Source organism: Crocuta crocuta, unplaced genomic scaffold (assembly GCF_008692635.1).
Source record: "Crocuta crocuta isolate KB4526 unplaced genomic scaffold, BGI_CrCroc_1.0 scaffold221, whole genome shotgun sequence".
NCBI classification, from domain to species: domain Eukaryota; kingdom Metazoa; phylum Chordata; class Mammalia; order Carnivora; family Hyaenidae; genus Crocuta; species Crocuta crocuta.
In genome coordinates, this window is record NW_027528610.1 from 6,237,100 (window position 1) to 6,255,020 (window position 17,921).

The following is a 17,921-nucleotide window of genomic DNA, read 5'->3' on the forward strand; positions in this document are numbered from 1 at the left end:
TACCCACCCAGACTTGGTTTAGTTCTGTGTGCTTCGGCGCTGTGCAGTTCCATCCCATTACGAGTTATTTTCAAAAGCAGCCCAAGCAAACGGCTCCTGGAACCCGTTGAGTGAGAATAGAGCTGTACGGAGCGCATGGTCCTTCCTCTCTGGGGCCTGTGGGGGAGACTGTGCATGTGGATCCACTCCAGAAGCTGCGTTTCTAATGATCTTTTTCATTTCGGGGACACAACTATCTCCTCGTACTTGTTCCTTTGAATCGATAACTGGGAAACTCAGGAAGCTGGTTTTAGCTGTGTGCCACTGATGTAAACGTGTGTGTCAGCACTCGCTCCTTGTTCGCACCATTACCTTCTCTGTGCCCTGATTTCCCCCCGTTAATTATTGTAGTTTTGCTATTGTGTGTATTTGGAACTCAGTTCAAGTGCTTTTCTCCTTCTGGGTGGAGAATGACGAGGTCTTTCAGCGAATAAGAGCCGTGTAGTTTCTTGGAGGTTGTTGGCCTTTGAATTCTCAGGCGCTCCTAGCATCTTATTTTAATCTGGCTGCTTCCCGCCGAAATGCATCGGGCAGAGTATGTTTCTAAATTTAGTCTGATGGAGGCTCGTCCAGAAGCAGCTGGTGAGCAGACCCTCCATCAGGCGTTCTAGGTCTTCCATGTCTGAAAATGAAGGTTCTGTGAAATCGGTTTATGAAAGAAAGATCCCTAACAATTAGCAGCACCCTGGAGTTGTTTAATTGTCCTGGAGAGAAACTTACACCATTTAAAGAAAATACAGTCTTTGGCTTGAAGCTACATTGGATGGAGTGGAAATTCTCTCTCGGTCCCCGCCCGCGAGGTGCAGCGGTTTCGTCCAAGCTCCTCCTGGCCGTGTATCTTATGCACGACTCCCAGGTCATCACCTGCGGCCACACATCTGCCCAGCGCCAAGGCTGTGAGCTGATTGTGTCACGCGTGGATGGCGATGACAAGGGCGGTTTTGGCGACACTTGCTGTGAGCCAGGGAGGCGTGTGAAGGGCGGCGTGTCCCCCTGACGTCACTGTGATGGCTCACTTGTGCACCTGGCGCAGAAGAGGACCGGGGGTGCGAGGAAGCCTGACCCCAGCATACGCACATGGCGGGCAAGGGGTGCCGGGCGGTTCCTGCAGAGCCTTGGGGTCCCAGCGTCCCATGCTCGCACTCGCCTGGCTCCGTGGCCGCCATGCCAGAGGACTGCGTCTGGAGGAAACACGTGTGGCGGCTTGGGTTGCATGGGGAGCCTGCCAACAGGGTGACCCGCACGGGTGACGCACAGGTGCTACCGGTGATGCCGTCCTTGAACTTGGATGTGTGGGTGCAAAGCTGGGGAATGTGAAGCCAGGTAGGACAGTGTGCACGCAGCCCGGGCCGAGGTCAGGTGTGGTGTGGCCTGTCGTAGGGATGGACCTGTATATTGTAGGATGTGCAGCAGAGGCCCTGGCCTCTCCCTAACTGCATGCCAGGAACACTTCCCCGTTGTGGCAACCCAAAATGCCTCTGGCCATTGCCAGTGTCTCTTGGGGGAGGGCACAGTCGCCCCCAGTTGAAAACCACTGGTATAAACGCTGGGGGGAGGAGTCCTCCACAGTGTGAACCACAGCAGCATTCCCAGAGGCTCCCTCCTCCCAAATGCTGAATTTGACACTTAAAAATTCCAGGGCTGCCTGGCTGGCTCAGTCGGAACAGCATGCGATTCTCGATCTCAGGATCATGAGTTTGAGCCCCATGTTGAGTGTAGAGATTCCTTAAATAAAAGCTTTTAAAAAATCAATTTTTGGACAAGTCTGGGGTTTAAAAATTATTTTGAAGCCATCTGTTTCCAAAGGGGTATGAATTAGAAAGTTGGGTATTTGGGGGCTTACCTTTACAAGAGTTCTTCAACTTTTTTCTTCTTTTTTAAATGTTCGTTTATTTTGAGGGACCGTGTGTGCATGTGAGTGGGGGGAGGGGCAGAGAGAAAGAAGCGCAGGCTCAGCCTGATCCCGAGATCCACGAACTGTGAGATCATGACCTGAGGTGAAATCAAGAGTCAGAAGCTGAAGCAGCTGAGACATCTAGATGCCTCCCATCTTCTTTCATTGTAGTGAAACTCCAGTATTTTTGTGTAAGAGTTTTGGGGTTTTTTAGTCTTCGTTTTCATTTGAAGTTTTACTTGAGGCTTTACGTAGGGCATCTTCCTGATCTCTTGAGTATGGAAGTAGCACTTCAAGCACCGTGGATGGTGACTAGGAAGAGAGGTGTGTGTGTCTTAATACTTAGTTCTTAAATGAGCTCATCATGGACACTGGTGTCCCAAATTTTGGGATATGTCTGTAAGGAAATAATTGAATGTAATTGTTTTACAAAAGGGATTTGCTTGCGGCATTGTTAACTGAAATTGAAGATGGTACGATGGACCTTTCCAGGTGAGTGGGAGACAGCACGTGTTTGGCCAACGACAGAAACTGAAATGTGAGCACGAGGGCCATATGGTGTTCAGAAACTTGCATCATAATTTCAGTAAATAGACAGTGTGCTTGACAATTACATTTAAAAGTATGCTTACTGCTCACTGCACAGCGTGGAGGCAGTGCTTTGGGAGATGAGGAAGAGATTAATTGGGATTCTTGCCTACCTTGTGACGCAGCATGTCCTCTATAAAAAAACACTGGTCAGAGTCACGTGAGGATTAACTTTGTACCGTTTAGTATTGCCTCTGTGGGGAGGGATTCAAATTGCTGTTGATTGACAATTTGAATGAGAAAGATCACGTTCTACTAATACTTTAATGTGTCTTCTTTAAGTGTTGTGGTTATTTTTCTCTCACTGAAGATCAGTTTCAGGCCACTAAATGAAATTTAATCTCTCATTCTAATTTAAATAATAATTGCTTAGAAATTAACGTTGTACGACTCCTTGGTTATTGAAATTTGCTGTGGGTTTGTTTTTTTCCTGTTGCTGTTGGCTCTAGATTCTAGATAGATTATATAATTATAAGCCCACTTGAGTCATTACCTTATCGCCTGTCAGATTTTCACGTGACAAACCATAGTTCGGTCTTTCTGTATGGCATCTGTCTGGTATATCCTAGTGAAAGTCAGGAGAGCATTTTCATTTGTTGTGAGTGGCATACAGCAAACTGTCGGGGTGGGGTGGCCAATGAATGAATCGTGTGCCTAATCCATGTGCATTCAGATACGTCAGTATGAGTTGAGAAGCATTGATTTTGCTGGTTATACAAGCCTGGAAATCTTGTTATTAGCAACATAGCAGATTAAAAAAGAAGTGAAGTTTATAGAAGTGTCTCGTTTGGTGCCTGCTTTTCTCTTTTTTGATGAGTTCATGCTTTCACGCTGAACTTTTAAAACCTACCAGCATAATAAAATGCTGGAACGAAGGGATATTAAATGACTTATCTGAAGAATAGAGGAAGCAAACGTGTTCCCATTGATCCTTAAATAAGAAAGGAATGATTTCCTCTGAGCATTATTTCCCAATCCCCACAGTGCTCACAGTTGAAGAAGACAATAATGACTTTCTTTTGGTTTGGATCCTGCTCTTCATTCGTTTCCTGTGCACACCTGTTATGCCTGCGGTATTGTTGCCTCTGAGCTTTACAGAAAACGGTTCCCAGTGATGGAGCTGAAACGGAGGGCTCATTGGCTTTGTCTTGGGTGCACCGACTTGGGCAGTTTGATTTTTGTTTTGGTTTTTCCGGTTCTGTTTTTTGTCATGGTCATTGTTAATAGAATGTCTGGATAACAGTTTGTTACCTTTGTGGTGTTTGCTGAATGAGTAAGTGAATGACCGAGAGCCCAGAGAATGTCCTGGTGTGCCTCTTCCTAGTTCTGTCCCCTGGACCGACTCCTGTCCAGAGTGTAGTGTGGAACGTCGTATTGAAAATAGTGATGATGAGGATGTAGAAATTACACCCAATTTCTTCTTCTTCTGCCCCCTCCCCCCCTCCCCCTCCTCCNTATGGAGCCTGATGCGGGGCTCAAACTCACGAACCAGGAGTTAATGACCCACGCTGTAGTCAGGAGTCGGATGCTTCACCAACTGAGTTACCCAGGTCCCCCTTGGTTTCTCCATCTGAACTCATGTTTAATATCATCTTAGAGTTAGTGCTGAAGGTGCTGACTGCTTTTCCTTTATCCACTCCCCACCCCCATTTTGTTATAGTCTTTAGATTTGCGTTATTATGGTAACCATTGGACACACATGACTATTTATACTTAAATTAGTGAAAATTAAATGCAGTTTATATGTTTATTTTGTTTATTTTTGAGAGAGAGACAGAATGCAAGCGGGGGAGGGGCAGAGAGAGAGAGAGACAGAACCCAAAGCAGGCTCCAGGCTCCGAGCTGTCAGTACAGAGCCCAACGTGGGGCTCAAACTCACACACGGTGAGATCATGACCTGAGCCGAAGTCAGACGCTTAACTGACTGAGCCACCCAGGTGCCTCCAAATTAAATACAATTTAAATGCCAGTTTGTCAGTTGCACTAGCCGAACATGAGGTGCTTCGTGCCCGCATGCAGCTAATGAACCAATACCTTGTTGGTCAGTGAAGACAGCACAGAAAGGTTTATCACATAGACAACAGATGGTTATTCTGATTTCTGCCTAGTAGGTATTCCAAGGAAGAGACTGTGGGGAAAAAAATCTGATTTCACACCAGGTTACCAGAACAGAGAATAAAAGTTAAGCATATTAAAAAAAAAAATTGCTACATGAAAGCTAATTGTCATGTCCTTTTGGAACACTAGAGATAAAGGCAGTATATAAGCACTATCCTGGGTCTAAAAGTCACGTGAAGGACCTGGAATCAGAACGACATCAGATTTCTTAATGACAACACTGGAAGATAGGAAAGAGACTGAGCAGGGTGCCGGGTGGCTCTGTTCCGACTTAAGCTCAGGTCATGATCCCACAGTTTGTGACTTCTAGCCCTACGTTGGGCTCTCTGCTCTCAGGGCAGAGCCTGCGTCTGATGCCCTGTGTCTTTCTCTTCTGCCCTCGCCCCCAACTTGTGCTTTCCCTCTCTCTCTCAAAAATAAATAAACATTTAAAAAAAAGAAAGAAAAGAGACTGAGCGTAGAATTCTGTGCAAATAATATTCACTCAGAATTTTGAAGTCATGGGGCACCTGGGTGGCTCAGTCGGTGAAGCATCTGACATCAGCTTAGGTCATGATCTCGTGGTCTCTGGGCTGTCATGACAGCTTGGAGCCTTAAACCTGCTTTGGACTCTGCGTTTCCCTTTCTCTCTGCCTCTCCCACTCGCACGCTTGCTCACTCTCTCCCCCCTCTCAAAAAATAAACATTAAAAAAAGTTTGTAAAAAGGATTTTGAAAGCATCCCTTCACTAGCTGTTAATTACAGGTCCAGTAAAGATATATATACATATTCAGGATATATGTAAAGTTTAGTTTTTACACATCACTTCTCCGAAATCTACTAGAGAATATGTCCCACCAAACAGAGTAAACCTGAAAAGGGGGAGAGTGGGGATCCTAGAAACAGAAAGAGACAGAATGTATTCTCAAGAGGTTGTTATGGTTTGAAGGCATGAAGTCTATAGCAGGCCTGATTCTAATAATTACATACTAGAGGAGAGACAAGATATTTCAGAAGATCTGATATGTATTTGGGAGATGTAGGGATGATTGATAGGGAAACACATAGAAGTGATAGATGATCTGAGAATTTTGATCATGTGAAAAACTGAATCAGAAGACTGTGGACAGTGTTGGAAGAATTACCAAAGGATACGAAGAAAAAAAAAAGAAAACTAAGGAAATAAAAACAGACACAGTTAGTAGCTCCAGGAAAACAAAAAGTTTGTGTAAGAAAGGAATCATAATCATACTCCACTGCTTGCTTGGTAGTCCCCATTCCGTTGTCAAAATAATGTGTCAAATACACATTTAACCAAAAACTATTACACTATTGGGGAAATGTGGGACGGTAAGCAGAGAATTGACGGTGGGAATTTACAAAAACCAAAATCCTTATCCGTATGTGAGAAAATCAAGTAAGTATTATCTAAAGCTGATGGGAAATACTATAAGCAAGTCATTTAGAAACATGGAAGTCATGCCAAGGATCACTGCCAGTAATACAAACAGTTCTAAGATATGAAAGCGGTTGCTTTGGGAAGTAAAATTGGGGATAGGTGGTGCTATAAAAAGCTTGTAAGTAAAAAGAGCAGCCTTTTGTGTCACCTGTATTTTCCTTTTTAAAACAATGTACATGTCGGGGCACCTGGATGGCCCAGTCAGTTAAACATCTGGCTCTTGATCTCGGCTCAGGTCATGATCTCAATGGTTCGTGAGTTTGAGCCCCATGTCGGGCTTTGCGCAGACAGCAGATATTCTCTCTCCTTTCTCTCTCACTGCCCCTACCCCCCCTATAAATACTTTCTTTTAAAAAGGCCAATTTGGAGTGGATTATGAGGATTCTTTTTTAAAAAACGTGAAACAATGTACATGCATTATTTTGATAAGAATAAAAATGTGTTGGAACATGAAGTATATAGGATGTGTCTCCTGTAAAATTATTGAAATCTTAGTGTGGTCAGCCTTGGCAGGACTGATATCTGAGCCAGATAATTCTTTGCTAAGAAGAGCTATCCCGTGTGCTTTACAAGATGCTTCTAGCATTCTTCCTCTGGTCCTGACAACTCGAAATGTCTGCAGACATTGCCCAGTGCCCCGTGGGAGGCAGCCCCATTTGAGGATCGTTGCTTCAAAGGATTTAAAATGTGTCATTGAATGAGTCGTGACAATACATAAAAATGCTATTCGGTATCAGTAATGCAGAAAACAACAGCTTCGTCACACAGAACTTGAATCCTGTAGCGAATGAAGTGTTCAGAATTCCAGTGCCTGGCTTAGCCCCTGGCTCTCGGCCTGGTTAATTCAGGGCTAACTAAATAAAGAAAGGGCTCAGGAGGAAATTGCAGCATCTTTGCCATGCTCTGTGGCGTCTGAAAACATTGTTGGAATTTTTTGCATTGTTTTCCTGACGGTACAACTTGAACTTCTCTGCAGTGAAAAATGTCACAGCCTTTGGATCTATTTCTGTGGTCACTTGGCTGCGTGACAGGTAGATGCCTACGTACCCCCCTCCCCTCCCCCAGCATTCCTGTGCACGGTCTTGGTTCAGTTCTTTGCAAGTGTTTTTCCTTAGAATTTACAAAGGAAGTCAGCAGGAAAATGGTGCCTCAGATTTTTTGATGTGGATAAAACCTCATAAATAATTTAATGCCCTCGTTTCACAGCCGAGGAATCTCTGGTCCAGGGAGGGTTGCTTATAATTAATTAGGAGCAAAGTGAGGCCTGTAAATCTGCCCTTCTTTTTTCCCCCCCCCCCAACTTTTCTTTTCTTTCCCCCTCCTTCTCTCTCTTTGAGTACAATGTGTGTGCACAGTAAGGCTGTGGGGTGAAGACAGAACGGGGTAGGAAAATGGATCAGGCGTTCAGCCAGTTGTGTTAGCAGTTTTCACACAGTCAAGGGCTCTGAGCCCGGAGCGCGGGGCCCCCGAGTGCCTGTGAGCTGAGAGAAAATGGAAGAGAAAACTGGGGGGCTTGGCCAGGGGCACCTGGCCCCTGCTTGGCTTGAACTGTGTGGTTCATGGGGAAGTTTGANGGAGCAGGACAGCCCTGTCTGTGGCCCACCTGGCAACCTGGTACCCTGACCCTGACGCACACACCCTCTTTCCCCAGCACCCCGAGAGCCGCGTGCCATGTGTTTGGAGACCCCGTGGCCTCTTGACAGCATCTGTTGCCTCCCGCACCACTCAAGCTGCAGCCCTTTTCTTTTCCTCCTCCCCTGGCGTCATGGGCCAACAGGGATGCTGCCGCCTCCAGGGAGCCTCTCTGGGTTTGTTGCATGCAGCGAGCGTGGGCACACAGACAGTGGTTTTTTGTCATGCCGTCATCTGCTGCCCTCCTCGCCCTCCAGCTCAGTGGTAGTGATTTGGTAGTTGCTCCATGATTTTGGAGGGCGGTCTGTCCCTAGACGCCGGCACCCCCACAGCGCCCTGGATTTCGCACTTCTCCGCGCCCTCCTTATCTCTCACCGACAGCTCAGGGTTCCGTCCACGCCGTGCAGTCTGTAGCCCAGTGATTCTCCGCAGGGCCCTCGTGCCCTCCAGGGGACACCTGGTAACAGCTGGGGTCAGCGTGGGTTATCACAGCGGAAGGGGCGGGGCGTGTGGTTGTCCCCCGCATCTCGCGAGCGCGGCGCAGGGTGCAGGACGATCGGATCAACAGCGTCAGCGGCCCCTGGGGTGACAAACCCTGTTCGGGGCGTTCCCATTCCCGCCTCGCTTCTGAAGGTCATGGCTGTGGGAGAAGCCCCAGGCTTAGCTCTGCACCTGTGATGTTTCCTGGTGCTCAGGCTGGGCACTGAACTAGTTCACATGCGCTTACGGACGGTATAGCGTTTCACAGCATCACGCGCAAAGAAGTCTCCATTGCCCTCTTCCGCGGCCCTCCTGCGTTCCAGGAAATGGCACCACCTTCCACGTTGTGGCCCCAGCACCGAGCTGGGAAGTCACGTGGGTCTTTTCTCCCGCGCCTGTCGCGCGCGCTTGCCCCCGGCGCTTCCTGTAGGTCAGAGTGTCCGTGAACCCTGCACACCCTCTCCGATTCATCAGGTCTTTCCTGCTGGGGGTGCCGGCCTCCAGCGGCTCTCCCTGAGCAAGAGCTTCTCTGGAGTTCGTTCTAAGCCCCTGGAGGGTTTGTTAAATAGCAGGAGGGTCCGATTTTCTTTCCTCATGAAGTCTGGTGCTGGGTGAAGAAAGGTGTGAGGGAGCTCGTATAGGATCATTTTCCTTTTTTTCAATGTTTATTTTATTTTGAGAGAGAAAGAGAGAGAACGAGTGAGGGAGGGTCAGAGAGAAAGGCAAGGCAGAGAATCCTAACAGACTCTGCGCTATGGGTACAGAAGCCGATACAGAGCTCAGTCTCATGAACCATGAGATCATGAACTGAGCCGAAATCAGGAATTGGATGCTTAACCTACAGAGCCATCCAGGCGCCCCAGATCAGTTTCCTTTCCGTGGGCTGTAAAGTCCTCTGGTGCCTGGGACCTGCTATTACCTGCTTCTGGCTCCCAGCCCACCAGCCTTCCTCTCAGCGAGGTCATGCTCACCACAGGACATTGACACTTGTTGTGTCTGCAGCCTTCTCCCCACAGGACGTTTGCACTTGCTGTGTCTGCAGACTGGCCTCTCTCATGCGCGCTCACATGCCCCTTCCTCAGAGAATGCCACCCCAGGTCCCACTGTCTGGTGACACTGTCCCGCCACCAGCTGGAGTTTCCGTACTTCTGTCATCCGAAATGATCTCGCTGTACGTTTGCTTTGTTTCTTGTCCTGCCTCTTCCGTCCGCATGTTCCCCCGTTTCCACTGCCGAGTTCGGGACATCCCACAAGACCAGACCCCCATCGTCTCTGAGGCTGAGCGGCCCCGAGCACCGCTTCTGTTGTTGGGGGGAACCTCGCTGAGTTGGGCTGAATCTAGAGACGCCTGAGTTTCCACTTAGCGTGTTTCAGGGGCTTGAGAGGACCGTATGTGGTGAGCGCTGAGTAGATTCCTTCAGTTTCCAGAATTCCCTGGTGCTGTGATGGGAATTGGTTGTGCGGTCAGGACCATTTTGAACAGACTCGGGGGAACAGTGTCCTGTGTGCATTGAATAGGGGAGGGGGCCCGAGACTTGCCTGTGGCTCTTGTGACCCATGGGACACAGCTAGCGTTTCGGGTTTGTAATAGCCCTAACTCAGAGGCTCGCTGGCGTGGGGGGGCGGTCAGCATGGGGCTTCAAGATGTCTGCGTGGACACCTTTGCCTCACTTTGAGTATTTTCTCTTTGCAGGTAACCAAAGACAGAAAACAGGCCTAAAAGTAAACCCTCGGAGGAAGAAGGGATTTGCCAACACTTGGTCTGAGTAAGTGACATTGTCAGATGGATTGCTTATTGGGTCACAAATACCGTCGGCCTCTCCGTATTTTCTGCGCTTAAAAGTGAAACGGTACTATACTGGCTGGATGTGCTGGCAAATGGTGATTTCTTAGGATTTATTGTCACAGGTAATTTAGTTGTAAAAAAAAAAGAAGAAAGGGGGCGCCTGGGTGGCTTAGTCGGTTAAGCGTCCGACTTTCGCTTNTTCTTGTTTTGTTTGTTTAGCTTCTAGAAGTCAGTATTTTAGGAAAGAGAAATGGGGGTCATTATTGCAACGCGTAGACATTTGCAAGGAGCCTCCTGTGTGTGCTTCTCGCCTGTGCACTTTTGTGGCATTTGATTTGTCCTCAGAAGGCTGATTTACACCCGACACCAGCATTTCACTCTTCGTCTGCCCCAGGCTTCCTTCGTCTTGCTTGTGCTTCTCAGAAACTGTTTGAAGGTGACAGGCTACATGTAACTGGCCCCTTGGGGACCAGCCAGCATCTTCCATGAAAGCCTTGGGTGGGCACGGCCCCAAGGCAGCCTGGCCTGGGACATAGGTCCCCGCAGAGGCGATCTGCTTCTTCCTGAGCCCTGCCTGGGTGTCGTTAGAGCGGAGAGAACTCACGTCACTTAGAGCGGGGCCTGTGGGGCCCGGAGCGCTCATCTCAGCCCCTATGGGGCACCCGGTCCCTGGAGAGGCCTGGCCCCCACTAAACTTGGGTGTGCCCGTCCAGCCCGTTGTTGATAAACGAGCCTGGTGGAATTGAAGGGGGTGGCAGAGGATCAGAAAGGGCGTGAACCTTGTACTTGACCTTGCCTACCCAGCATTCCGAGGAGACTTTCTTTCCGTCAGTGGCAGACCTGCCTTCTGGCATGTCCCACAATACACCTGTGGGATGCAAGCCCATCAATACCGGAGGGACCCCTGTAAGCTGAAAGGACACCAGAGGTGACCCTCAGAACCAACTCTCACGCAGGAGAAAGTACAGTAAATTGTGACGAGATACTTCACAAAACCCCTGTGGGGTGCCCGATGGTGGCACTTTTTGGTACCACTTTATCGAGATAACTCACTTAGGTGACTGGTCACTCCTTGTGTGTGCAGTTCCGCGGTTCCCAGTGTGTACGTGGCTGTGCGCCCAGCACCACAGCCTGTGGCTGGAGCCCTGCGTGGACCGTTGTCACAGCAACGTTCCTCGCCGTTCCCGCCTCCCCATCCCTGCCAGGTAGCAAGCTACTTCCGTGTCTGCGCATTCACACCTTCCCAGGTGTCACATGCAAACAGAGCCCTGCGGTGTGCATTCCTTGTGCCTGGCTTCCGACTCAGCACACGGTTGTCTTTGTTTTTCTAAAAAATTTTTTTAATGTTTTGTTTATTTTTGAGAGAGAGAGGGAGAGAGAGGAAGGGAGACACAGAATCCAAAGCAGCTCCAGGCTCTGAGCTGTCAGCACAGAGCCCAAGACGGGCTTGAACCCATGAAATGCAAGATCATGAGCTGAGCAGAAACTGGACACTTAACCCACCGAGCCGCCCAGGTGCCCCAGCAGACTGTTTTGGAGGCTCACCGTGTTGTTGCACGTCTGTGCTTCATCCCTCTTTATGGCCGAGTACTGTTTGGTTGTATGAATAGAGCACGTTTGGTTTATCTGCTCGCCACTCAGTTACCTTGAAAGTTCCCATTCTGAATTGATGTTTGACTCGGCAGGAAGTTGCAAAAACCGTACTGTATGCTCCAGAGTAGCCTCCCCCCCTTCCACCTTCTGAGCTCTCACGGCGGGGATGTGGACGGTGGCACTGGATTCAGATGCACGCCTTCTGTGGACCTCACCTGTTGTCACATGCGCTGGTGCGTTTGTGTGCATGTGCGTGTGTACACGGACCGCATGTGAAACGTTCTCACGCCTATGCCTGCAGCCGCCGCCGAATCTGACACTAGACGGGGAAGTGTTCTGTCACCGGGAAAGCTCCTGGTGCCACCCCTTCCTGTCATCCTCTCCAGAATGTGACATAAAGGGCTCCTATGGCACCTGGCCTTTGGAGACCGCCTTTATTCGGCCTAAGGCCCTTGAGATCCATCCACGCTGTGGGTGTCAACAGCTTGTGCCTTTAAAATAAATTTTTCTTTAATGTTTGTTTTTGAGAGGAAGAGCAAGAAAGCGAGTGAGGGGGAAGGGGCAGAGAGAGAGGGAGACACAGAATCGGAAGCAGCTCCAGGCTCTGGGCCGTCAGCACAGAGCTCAACGTGGGGCTCGAACCCACGAGCCGTGGGATCATGACCTGAGCTAAGGTTGGCCGCTTAGCCGACTGAGCCCCCAGGGGCCCCTGGGTATTCTTTCCTCTTGAGCCCAAGCACACCAGGAAGAGTGCGCCTTCTTCCCAACTAAGAGATTGAAAGTCAAGCGACTTTCTTCATGGTGGAATTTTGACCCAAATGGACATTAAGTTCTTAATGATTTAAACTCCCAAATAAACTCTTGAAATTGGATTTAGATTCTGGGTGTAACATGGCTAGGAAGAGGCCTCAAAATGATGAAAGATCCTTTTGTTTCTGACAAAACACTACTTCTGTATCTTGTAATAAATTAAAGTATGTTGGTTTTTTGTTTTGTTTTTTTTTAAACGTTTCCTATATAAACACAGGTGGTTCCCAAGTGTTTCTCCGTTTAGGACCGTGTTTGTCAACTAGAGTATTTTCCTCCCAGGGGACACTTGACAGAGTCTGGAGACCGATTTCTCAGGACTTGGTGTGTGGGTGGGAGGGATTTGACATCTAGAAGGCAGAAGACACTAACGCCCTCCGGGGCACGGGACAGCCTCCCTCACAGCCTCCCACGCCAAAGGGTGGCCTGGCTTAGATGTCAGCAGTGTGGAGGTGGGCTGGTGTGGGATGTGACCCAGCTTCCCGTCTGTGAAGGACGGCCCTCCATCTTCTTCAATGATGTTGACTACCCATGTGGCCATTGGTATGAAGCCTCGTGGTGAGAAGTTAACTTTTAGTCTCCCGCCATGAGTCCACTGTGACTCCAGCCCTCAGTGGAACTACAGATTTGGAAAAGAATGAGGTTACAGACCATGGTTGTTATTCCTAAATAATGTTGCTCTTTGCATTAAGAAACACAGTCAAGACAATTGTGTTGTATGTATGTATGTATAATTCATAAGTGTCAAATCCGTTTAACTTCATTTAATTTATAATCGATTAAGGAAAATAATTTGCGTAATTTGTGGTTTCTTTATGCTCAAGAGTAATTCTGAATTTATTACCTAGAACAATTATGTAATTCTTCAAATTCTCCACATTCATAAGACATCTGTATGCTCCGTTAACACATTTTTAATGGAACCCCCAACATGAAAATACTCCCCTACAGAAAGACTGTAACGGAAAGATCATGCTTTGCTTAATACATATTTAGGTCAGATTTACAACGAATTCTTTTTTATTGTGATAAAATACACAGGACATATAATTTAGCATCTTAACCTTTTTTTTTTTTTTTTGAGAGAGCTTGTGTGAGTGAGGGAGGGAAGAGGAGAGGGGGAGAGAGGATTTTTTTTTTTTTTAAAGTTTATTCATTTTTGAGAGACAGGGAGCACATGAGCAGGGGAGGGGCAGAGAGAGAGACACACACACAGAATTCCAAGCAGGCTCCACTCAATCAGTGCAGAACACAACACAGGGCTCAAACTCTTGAACCCTGAGATCATGACCTAAGCCGAAATCAAGAGTCGAGTGTTTAGGGGCACCTGGGTGGCTCACTCGACTAAGCATCCAGCTTCGGTACAGGTCTTGATCTTGAGGTCCATGAGTTCGAGCCCCGCATCGGGCTCTGTGCTGTCGGCCTGGACCTTGGACCCGATTCTGCGTCTCCCTCTCTCTCTGACCCTCCCCTGCTCATGCTCTTGTCTCTCTCTCTCTCTCTCAAAAATAAACATTAAAAAAACAAAAAACTAAAAACACAAAAACCAGTTGGACGTTTACCCGACTGAGCCACCTGAGCACTGTGTCTTAACCATTTTTGAGTTTCATCACCGTGTTAGTAATTTCACGCTGATGTGCAACTTTCTCATCTTCCCGAGCCGAAACTCCGTGCCATTAAACACTCACTCCCAGCTGCTGTCCACTACCCTGTCACCCACCATCCCACTTTGTGTGTCTATGGATTTGCTTGTTCTGGGTGCCTCTGTAAGTGGAATCACACAGTGTTTGTCTTTTCCTATCTGGTCTATCTCAGTCAGTATAGTATCTCCCAGATTCATCCATGTTCTGGCAGGCGTCAGAATCTGCTTCCTTTTCAAGGCTGGATAATATTCCTTTGTGCATCGAGACCACATTTTGCTTATCCGTCCATCCACGGTTCGGTGGTTGAGTGGTTCACAAAGAAATATTTTAAAGTGGAACGCATTATGTCTGGACCATCACTATTTTTTACACACAGCAAATGGGGACACCTGGGTGGATCAGTCTGTTCAGCATCCGACTTTTTTTTTTTTAATTTTTTTAAAATTTATTATTTCTAGGAGAGAGAGAGAGCGTGAGCAGGGGAGGGTCAGAGAGAGAGGGAGTCACAGACTCTGAAACAGGCTCCAGGCTCTGAGCTGGCAGTCAGCACAGAGCCCGACGCGGGGCTCGTACCCACGAACCGCGAGATCATGACCTAAGCCAAAGTCGAACGCTTAACCGACTAAGCCACCCAGGCGCCCCCAGCATCCGACTCTTGATTTCAGCTCAGGTCATGATCTCAGGGTTGAGGCATCGAGCCCCGCGTTGGGCTCCATGCCAAGCTTGGAACCTGTTTAAGATGCTCTCGCTTTCTCTCTCTCCCTCCCTCTCCTCCTCCATCCCCCTTCCCTCCCCCCCTCTATCCCTCCCTCTCTCCCCCTACCCACCCTGCCCCTCGCCCCTGCTTGCACTTACTCTCTCTCTCTCAAAAAAAAAAAAAAAAAGAAAAAGAAAAAGAAAAAGTAGAAATAGCAAATGATTGTGGTTGGTGTGTGGTGAAATCATGTTCTGCCTACACAGAAAATGCCCCAACTTTCTCATGCACGTCCTCAGGTTTACTTCACACAACATTCTAGTATTTTAGGAACTGCAATAGACCCTTGAATACACAGGTTTGAACTATGCGGTCCATTTAGGCTCAGGTTTTTTGATAAATACAATACAGTCTTGTAAATCTATTTTCTTTTCCGTATGATTTTCATAATCATATTTTCTTTTTTCCAGCTTCCTTTAAGAATATAGTATGTTGGGGATGTCTGAGTGGCACGGTTGGTTAAGTTCCCAACTCTTGGTGTTGGGTTGGGTTATGGTCTCACAGTTCATGAGTTCAAGCCCCACATGGGGTTCTACACTGATGGTTTGGAGGCTCCTTGGGATTCTTTGGTTTTTTTTTTGAATGCTTACTTAATTTTAAGAGAGAGTACAAGCAGGGGAGGGGCAGAGAAAGAGGGAGACACAGAATTTGAAGTGGGTTCCAGGGTCTGAGCTGTCAGTATAGAGGCTGACTCAGGGCTCAAACCCACGAACAGCAAGATTGTGACCTGAGCTGAAGTTGGACGCTTAACTGACTGAGCCGCCCGGGAGCCCTACCTGCTTGGGATTCTGTCTCCTTTTCTGTGCCCCTCCCTGCTTGTGTGCTCACTCTCTCTCAAAGTGAATGAATAAATATTAAAACTTTTTTCAATAAAATAAAATTTAAAAAATACAGTATGTTGAGGTACCTGGGTGGCTCCCTTAGTTAAGCGTCCAGCTCTTGATTTGATTAGGTCATGATCTCATGGTTTGCTTTGTGAGATCAAGCCGCTCATCAGGCTCTGAGCTGACACTGTGGCACCTGCTTGGGATTCTCTGTCTTCCTCTGTCTCTGTCTCTCCCCTGTTCGTGCTCTCTCAAAGTAAACTTTTTAAAATTTTTTTCTTTTTTATTTATTTCTGAGAGAGAGACAGCATGAGCAGGGGAAGGTCAGAGAGAGAGGGAGACACAGAATCCGAAACAGGCTCCAGGCTCTGAGCTAGCCGTCAGCACAGATCCTGAAAGCGGGGCTCGAATCCATGAACCGTGAGATCATAACCTGAGCCGAAGTCGGACGCTTAACTGACTGAGCCACCCAGGTGCCCCCAAGTAAACTTTTTAAAAAAAGGAATATAGTGTGCAAACCATAGCACATACAAAATGTGTATAAATTGAGTAGTAATGTTAATGGATAAGGCCTCTGGTTCACAGTAAGCTGTTAATTTTGTGGGAGTCAGATGGTTCACACAAATTTTCAGCTGTGCGAGGGGTGGGTGTCCCCTGTCCCCTGAATTGTACAAGGGCCAGCTGTCCTCTTCTGAGATGACTTGATACATTTGTCCCACCTGCTTCTTTATTCCCTTCCGAAGGCGAGAGCAGTGGGAGAAGTACTTCACGTGGGAGAAGTGTCCAGAGAGGCGCCCACACCCTTCCACTTCCCGCCATGCTCTCTGGAAAGGAGATCTCTTTCCTGCCTCCTGCCCCCTGTGTGTCTCTGGCCACAGCTCTCTGTGACATGCAACTGGTTGCACAGCAGAGACTGGGTTCCATGTTTGGCTGGGGCCAGGTGCGGAGCTCCTTGTGGTAGTTAAAGGCCTGGACACAGTCTGTAGTATCTGTAGCAGCGTCTCTTACGGGACAGAGTGCTTTGGTGGCATTTCTGAGTTCTACAGAATGCACATCCACGTTTTAATTTTGAACTAATGAAATAAGACAGTTGTCTGCTTGTCCTTTGGTAAATCTGAAGAAAAGCTTCCTTTGTAAGGCAAGTCCTCGCAGCAGGAGGGTTTCCTTGCTAACACCTCGGGCTGCGTTTCATGTTTATTTTGCGTTGTTGATTCATTTTCGGTATGACTTAACATTTAATTTGTGGTTTCTTTTTCAAATTAATTGCATTATTGGGGGCTTTCACAATTTGACAGAGTTCACCACATTTGATAGCAGTAGAGGGCACGGAGTTTGACCTTCAGTAATTTTTACATCCGCGTTAAAGACAGTTTTCTGTGCGACCACAGTGTTTGGCTTATAAAGTATGTCTTCCTCCGAACTCCAGATTTTAGTTGCAAATGGCATGTTTGCACCCAGGTTCCCTTCCGGATGTTTGCTTACACGGAGTGTCATTGGGCCGCGCGTGGGACCTCTTGGTCTTTGTAGTGGATGTAGGTAGAATATTAATCTCGGGTGGAATTCAGATCAGGAGGGAGCAGATGGATTTATGGCTCTTGAAGCCTCTAAAGTGTGCAGCAGTGGGGAGTTGGTAAGCCAGGAATAAAGAAATTCTGGACGGTGGCTAGCAAGGGCTGGCGTGACCCGATTGGCCCCGAATCCGTCCCCCTGTTAGGGAGAGATCTCTGGCACACCTTGCCTGGTGTGGTGTCCAAGCCGACCTGCTGCATCCTGCCTTCCTCTGGGCTCAGAACAAGCGCTCCGTGGTGCTCTGCACAGGGCAGTCCCAGGGTGCGGGCACAGTCCTCCATGTCCCCAGAGGCAGCGACAAGCTCTCAGGGGTATTTCGTCTTTCCCGATTGAGGAGGGCGTGCACCCCGGGGTGTGTGTTGGCAGGTGCAGGAGAGGGCCAGCGTTGGGGGAACCCGTCTGGGCATCTGAGGACATGTAGCCTGTCACCTTCAGTGACACTTATCGAGAGGACAGAAGCCGTGCACATCATCATGGGGTATTGGGGCCCCATCGGGATTTTGGAAATGGCGGCGACGTGATTGCGTTTGCTTTGACTTTAGCCGATGGCCGGGGCACAGCACAAGATGAGGCTTAGATGCAAGAAGGTCTGTGGCCAGTCGCCTCCCGGTGCCTGGGCTGGAACATGCATTACATAGGGTTATGGAGGAAGGATTATGGACGTGAATTATGTCAGTACAGGGTTTTATGGGGATGCATGCAGGCTAAGATCAAGATGACCCAGTGAGCTGTTGGCTACCAGAATAACATAGGGAG

The 17,921-nt window shown here is 48.2% G+C and overlaps 1 long non-coding RNA gene across 1 annotated transcript in view; it reads left to right on the forward strand.

Moving 5' to 3' along the window:
• LOC144223932 (uncharacterized) overlaps nucleotides 1-17,921 on the forward strand; it is a 170,873-nt gene that overhangs the window by 73,596 nt on the left and 79,356 nt on the right. The window contains exon 2 of the long non-coding RNA XR_013332881.1: nucleotides 9,883-9,955. This is a non-coding gene — a long non-coding RNA (uncharacterized LOC144223932). The remainder of the gene's footprint in view (nucleotides 1-9,882; nucleotides 9,956-17,921) is intronic.